The 7,340-nt window shown below is 53.2% G+C and overlaps 1 long non-coding RNA gene across 1 annotated transcript; it reads right to left on the bottom strand.

The window, feature by feature from the left end:
• Positions 1 to 3,204: 3,204 nt before the first annotated feature.
• LOC119844443 lies at positions 3,205 to 7,050 on the bottom strand. The gene is made up of 2 exons (XR_006276235.1): positions 6,890 to 7,050; positions 3,205 to 3,327 (listed from the first exon to the last, which is right to left on the bottom strand). It is a non-coding gene; the product is annotated as an uncharacterized LOC119844443 (long non-coding RNA).
• Positions 7,051 to 7,340: the final 290 nt, after the last annotated feature.

Here is a 7,340-nt window from a genome sequence, read left to right as displayed (position 1 = left end):
AGATGACCTCCTGAGGTCCCTTCCGACCCTGATATTCTATGAACTGCTGGTGACCCGGAGAAGCTGAGCAGAGTGTTCTTGCCCAAATAGGACTCCAGGTGCTGGGAACAAGAATGGGGCTGAACTGCACAATTCCTGATGGGTTTTTGAATCACCTGAAGTTTGGAGGTGCTGGGGGTTTAGCTGCAAGCTGGCACGGGGAGAGGAGCCAGCTGGAAAGCACAGAGTGAGATTCCAAACACTGCAGAGCTCAGGGGTGTTCTGATTACACTGGGTTCTTACACAGCACCTCACATATCATTAATTTACTCAGAGGCCCCACCCCCAGGACAGAGGGTAGTAACATTGTACCCAAGCTGCAGACCAGGGAAACCAAGGCATGGAGAGACTAAGCAACTTGCCCAAGGTCACAGAAAGAAACTGTAGCAGAGGAGAGAACTGAACTCTGGTCTCCCAAGCCCCAGCCTGGTGCCTTAACCAATGGCCCAATCTTTGTCTCCCAGCTATAAATGGGGGCCCCCCCATTTATGAAACTGTAGTACAAGTCTGGGTTCAAATTCAGGACCCGTCCAAACTTCGGGACAGCCAGATCTGAGGCTTCTAGAGATAGGACCCAGCCACCAAAGGGAGATCAGAACTCACCCAGGCCTGGAATACTCACACACTGCATGGGGCGTGGGGGGGGGGGGGGGAGAATTATTCAAGCTGAGGGTTTGGCTCAGCCATAGACCCGTGAAATCAGACCTGGACCTGGGGGCATTGGGCTCCGATCCGGCTCATTACAGCAATCGCCATCCTGTATGAAACACAGGGCCAGCCCCACCAGCCTAGCGCTCGGAGGCAGCAGTTTCTGGGAATCACAGGACATGACCTGCTCTGGCCATTTACACACAGAGAAGCCGCCGGTGCCTGCGGGTTTTCTCCCACCCGTGTCAGCAGGATACGGAGGCCTCTGGTGCTTCCCCATCCCAGCCAGCCCCCGCAGGCCACTTGGAATCCAGCCCCTGGGCCGGCAGCGGGGTCTAGGCGAGACTAGGGCTGCTGCAGATCCCAGGCGCCCGGCCTCCCAAGGAGAAGAGCGCAGCCCTGGAGGGATCCCTCCTTATATGGAGGGCTGTGCAAGGGATGGGGAATGCGTGGAATTCAGACAGGGCTGGGCGATGCAGCGGGTTTGGCTTTGCTCTCCCCACCCTGCTGTTCATCAGACCAGAGCCCCTCAGGCCTCCCGTGTTCACAAGCAGCAGCAACCGATTGCCATTAACCCACAGGGTGAACCCTGACTGCCAGCCACCTCGCCCCTCCACGCAGATCAGCTCGAGCTACAGGCCCCAGTTGTCAATGGAAGAGGCCTGCCCCCCTGGGATTTGCTACCAGAGCCTGGTGCTGTGGCTTTCCGGCACACGGCAAAGAGAGGAATCTGGTCTCCCCAGGCTTTCAGGCAGAGAGGCGAAGGGAAGCGAGGGATCTGCATCCCCCCGCCCCGACCGGCCTAGCGACGAGCGTGTGTGCAGAAGGCGTCGTGTGCTGGGGAGAGCTGTGCGCTCTCGGTGAGATGCCAAGCCAGTGCTGAACATGGCTGAGTCAGCTGACCCAGGCCAGATGTGCCGGTTTTAATCGCCCTGTAGACAGACCCTTGGGGCCACCAGCCTTGCCAGACCCAAGTGTTCAGAAGCCATGAGTCAGGCCCCCAAAATCATGCGATTTAAAAACCAAACAAAACTCCAAGCCAAAGAAAATATTTGGTGCCATCACGTCCAGCATCTCCTATCGCAGGCAACCCTTTCATTTGCCTCCTGGTTTCCAAGCCTTCAGGGTGCACCCTGGTCACATTTGTCTCTGCAACCGGGAAGGCTAGAAATGGTTGCCTTTTGCCAAGCTGCAGGAGCTGGGGCTTTAAGAGAAAACACCAACCGTGGGGAACCTCGGCAACACTGCGCTGACTGTACAAGCACAAAGGAAAGGGCTTTATCGCAGCGGGGGACCCTCCTGGGAGCTTCTGGGCACCCTCAGAACCCTCTGGCCACAGGCTGCCCAGCACCTGGCAGGAGGGGCTCAGCCCCTGGAGGGACAGAGACTCCCTAAATGAATTTGACCAGCAGCAGTTCCAGCAGTACGGATGGAGCCCACAACCAGTGCAGCCCGGTTAACTGGATTTCTGAGCATATGCAAAGAGAAGGAATCCCAGGAGAGCATGGCCTTTCTGCAACAAGACGACAGGAGGGTGCAGAGGAGAAGGATCACAGCACCAGCCACAGGGCCAGCTAGGTGGTCTAGACTAGTGTGCTGAACCAGGGCTAGATCTCCAAGACAGCCCATGCTGTATAGCCCCAGGTAATGGCAATGGTTTACACCGTGATCAACAGTGTCCCAGCTGGGTGGTCAAGGAACAGCCGTTCTCTATCAAGAAGCCGGGGCCAATCCTCTTGGGCTGTAAGCATGGTGCTAATGTGGAGACACCAACAGCCCTGGGTTTGTGGGCGGGGGGAAAAGAGGAGGAACTGGCTTTGAAAGTTTCCACCTATAGGACTAGGGCTGACACACAGAGCTAATTAGATCCCATCTCTGTGGCAAGTCATTTCCACTAAGCACATCATGTCCTGGGCTCTGAGGAGTCTACATATCTGTAAAGTGTGGGCTGGATCCAGAGTGGGACTGGATTGAGCAGGGATGTTCAGATCTTTACAGTTATCATTGGAACAGCCCAAATTTCTTTCATGCACAAACACTGAGCAAATAGAAGATCATTTAAGATAGATTACGGAGTGCATCGTGGGGATTGCTTGGCATATTTGCATTTCATCTAACACGCAAATCCCTTCACTAGCTGGGCTAACCCGGCAAATTTACTTTTTCGGACACAATTCAGGAAAGCATTTCAGGCTGGCACTTATGCATGTGCTTCAGTGCAGCCCAAATCCAGGTGGATTTAAGCATGTGCTTTTCAGAATCAGGGCCACAAATGAAGATTATTTACTACAGTTCGAGAGGACTCTGAATATTCACACTCATGGGGTAATGCACTGTCTGGCAGTGCTTCACAGTAGAAGCTTCTCCAAGTCTAGTCTGCTAGCATGCATGGTTTCCCCCTCGCTGACCTTGACCGTTCGGAGAGAGGGGCTAGACAAGTGGGCTGGACACCACATCCTCTATCACCTCAGTTCCTTCCAACTGCTGTGCCAGATGAATCTGGAGTTTTTTTTCCTCCCTCAATTGATACGATCTTTGATAGCTTAGAGTTGTTCCAAGTATTTAGTTTAGTCGAAGGCAATTTTAAGCATGGCAATACGTGTAGATAATTTGTGGCCTCGGGTCCATGTAATGGCGGAACTGAAGAAAAAGAAGCCGGGTTTAAGAGGATCACATTAGGTGCCCTAAATGCCAAGGGGTACATTCCAAATGGCCAATGACTTCTTTCAGAGACTAGCTCTCCGTTCGCTTGCCAGGAGTCTTGCGAACAGAACAATGAATAACTGATTTTTTGGTGACGAGTTTCAGAGGGGTAGCCGTGTTCGTCTGTTTCAGAAAATCAATGAGGAGTCTTGTGGCACCTTAAAGGCTAACAAATGTATCATAAAGGTGTTTGTCCAATACATTTTGTTAGTCTTTAAGGTGCCACAAGACTCTTCATTGATTTTTTTGGTTCATTGGCATTTTTAAATGGGAGGTGGGGGGAGAGAAGAGAGATCATTTTCAGCCTGGACTAAAATAAACAGCTTTGAGATGTTCCCCACATACAGTCAGCGTGCGGTGGTTAGTTACACACATCAGACAGCGTTGGTTCTATTCGCTTGTCAAACGGCTAACAGCACACAACTAACAAACCAGTGGGAAATGCCGGTCATACGATTCCACAAGCAGACAGAAATCCATCCCTGGTGAAAGGTTTGAGCTGAAAATTCTCTTTTCACACACACTTGCACATGTGAAGTTCAAGAGTGCAAACAATCCCGGAAAGTGACCACAAAAGGGTCACAGACATGGTAGAACTGACACTGGCCTTTGAACAGGATTAAATAGTCACAGATGAGTGACTAGCCACTGGGAGCCTAAACACAAACCTGGGTCATCTCACTCCTTGTTTTACTTGTATTACGGTAGTACCTAGCACAGGGGTGGGCAAACTTTTTGGCCCAAGGGCCATATTGGGGTTCCAAAACTGTATGGAGGGCCAGGTAGGGAAGGCTGTGCCTCCCCAAACAGCCTGATCCCCACCCCATATCCACCCCCTCCCACTTCCTGCCCCCTGACTGCTCCCCTCAGAACCCCCAACCCACCCCCTGGCTCCTTGTTCCTGACCACCCCCTCCCGGGACCACCCACTGCTAACCACCCCCTGGAACCCCATCCAACTCCTCCCCCTGTTCCCTGACTTCCCCGCCCCTTATCCACACCCCTGCCCCGACAGGCCCCCTAGGACTACCCTGTCTATCTAACCCCCCTGTTCCCTGGCCACCCACACACCCCCACTCCCTGTCCCCTGACTGCTCCCCGAGAACCCATGCCACTCATCCAACTCCCCCCTCCCTTACCATGCTACTCAGAGCAGCAGGACTGGCAGCCCCGCCACCCAGAGCGCTGGCGGCACAGCGAGCTGAGGCTGCGGGGGTGGGGAGGGGGGAGAGTGGGGAGGGGCCGGGGGCTAGCCTCCCTCACCGGAGCTCAAGGCAGGACAGTCCCATGAGCCGTAGTTTGCCCACCTCTGACCTAGCGGCCCCTTGCTGTGCTGACTGCCATATGAACACACAGTAAGAGCTGTTCCCAGCTCCCAAGAGCTTACAGCGTAAATAGAAGAGAGAGCAAGAGGGGAGGGGAAACTGAGGCACAGAGAGTGGCAGTGACTTGCTTGAGGTCACTCTGAAGCTCAGTGATAGAGCTGGAAACATAACCAAAGTCTGCTGAAATCTGGTCCAGTGCCCTAACCACTAACCCAAACTGCCTCCCATTAGTCACTGGATATGTTTTCTATAACAGTCACCCTGACTAATATTTAAACACGAACACACTGAGGGATCTCCTCATCCCCCTCAGTCACCCATCTGTCTGCACCTGTACAAAGAACGCAAAGTGGAACGGAAATGCCATCAAATGGGGCACGAGCCACAGCACTGCGGCATTCACACCCTGCACGCGACTGCAATGCTATTTGCACCGAACATGCCTTGTGAGGCATCTTTTGAAAACAAATGCACATGGGCCACTAATGTCACTGTGATGTGTATGTGACAGTGGTGTATGTGAAGTTATTACTTTGAAGTGTTAAAAGGTGATTAACCAGGCAAGTCAGGGGCAGTTGGCTTCTCTTCTTTGGAGAAAATCTGTCAAGACCTCAGACCAGGTGTGGCCAAATCCACCAGGCTATTCATTTGTCCTCAAGGTTGCAGGCAGAAGTCATTTGTATTGTAAAAAAAGTCACCAGCAGAGGGGAAGATAACGTGGAGTCTACACCAGCCAACTGGCCTCCACACCAGTGGGGAAAAGGAGTTGCAGAAAAACATTTCAGAGGTTCACTAGACTATAAAGGGATGGGGAGCAAACCCTGTAGCTATCCTTCACCTGAGGAGACAAGGGAAACTAGCACCATGGACTCAAGGGTGGGGGGCATGTGTGGTCTAAACATTAGCCAGTTATTGCTAGGAAGGGAAGATTGGGGAGGAAACTGCCTTGTACCAAGGCTGTAGCTTGTTAAGTCAGGTCTGAGTCATTAGAAATCACATTTCTACTTGTGTGTGTTTGTAGCTATTTCCATCTTTATTCCTTCCACCTGGGACACTTACCCTACAGCCTTTAGTTAATAAACTTGTATGTTTACATGAACCCAGCTCAGTGCTGCGATTGAAGGGAAGGGGGGTGTGTTTACCCCAGTTAAGCTAATCAGCTGTAATGTGCCAACTCTTCAAAAAAAAGCAACAAATTTAATCTCTTCTACAACTGTACAGCGCTAGGGGCTGTGCATTGCAGAGAAACATCTCTGGGGAGCTCAGGGGCTGGAGTTCATGGATTGTTACTTGCCGGGGGAGGTTTGGGCCTGGAGAGGCTTGAGGAATCAGCAAGGGAGGAAGACGCGGTGGTGAGGTGAGGAGCGGACTCACAAGCCGATCACCAGCAAAGCTCAGGTTTGCAGAGGCAACACAGCAGCTGCCAGCTCTGAGCATCCCCAGCAGAGCGTTACAAGGCAGACAACCCCTCCTCAAGCACCCGCCTGCAGCACAACCAATACCCCTGCCTCAGTTTCCCCTTCATTTGCCCACAAGAAAAGGGCATGGCCGCTCTCAGAACTTGTCTGCACAATGAGTTTGCGGCACTGGGGTGCGAATTGACCCCACGCTAGTCTGCCCTGGACTCGCTGGCCAACTCATTAATGCACTTGGCTCCAGGCCTGTTTCAGAGAGGACTATAGCATACAGCAGATTCAGATCCCAGCTGGCTTCAAGTTAGTCATTCATGTAGACAAGCCCAAAACATCCCGTCAAAGTCCCACTGCTGGGCAGAAGTTATTCACATGAAACAATCCACAGAACCCTTGTGATAAAAAACATCCTCCCCAAAATACAACAGGTACCCAGCAGCTTTCCATCCCCTCTCCCAGAGCACCATTTCCAGCTCCCCCACACCAGGGGGCATCTGCAGACTAGCCCCATCTTTTTACCCTTTTCCAGTGCGCCTCCTGAGAGCTCCTAGTCTCACCCACCACATTTCTCCATGAGCCCCAAGTCAGGTCTCCCACAAGAGGGCTCCAGGCAGTGCCCCATTCCCCCAGGCCTGTGACTCCCACCTCTGCACCTGGAATCCCCACTCCAGCAGCAAGCCTCTTCTATGGGGCTCAGCTGCTTCCCCTAACCAGGCTGGTTCCTTCCCTTCTTACTTTAGGCCTCTGCACAAGCTCGACTCACCCAGCTCTGGCCAGTCCTCACCAACAGCTCTCTGGTCCCAATCTCCTCTGCCACTTCTGTGCCTGCCTTCCCAGATCCCAACAGGGTAGCTCACATCTACCCCTCTGTGTCTCTCAGGCAGCTCTCACTTGCCCCCTTTCTTGACCTCCCCCCTTGAGATGGCCCAGGTGTTCTCTCTTATCCCTACTGCAAGGCAGTGACGAGCAGCAGGTGCACTGGGCCCTGCTCCCCCTTAAAGGGGCCAGTCCCTCGGGCACAGGCTGTCCTTTGCAGTGACCACCACGAGGGGCAAGGCAGTGGGGATCAGACCCAAGGAGTCTGGAAACAAACAAAGTCCACGCAGCCGTCTCTAATGCAGAGCAGAGTCCCGCAGTGCACCACAGGCTGCCCTGCTCAGATACACACGCTCAGGCTCCAGGCCAGGTGCTAAAAAGTGTCCCAGGCTGGGGGC

The sequence above is a fragment of the Dermochelys coriacea genome, chromosome 17 (assembly GCF_009764565.3).
Source record: "Dermochelys coriacea isolate rDerCor1 chromosome 17, rDerCor1.pri.v4, whole genome shotgun sequence".
NCBI classification, from domain to species: Eukaryota; Metazoa; Chordata; order Testudines; family Dermochelyidae; genus Dermochelys; species Dermochelys coriacea.
Note: the sequence above shows the minus strand (reverse complement) of the source record. Positions and strands in the feature narration are given on the sequence as shown.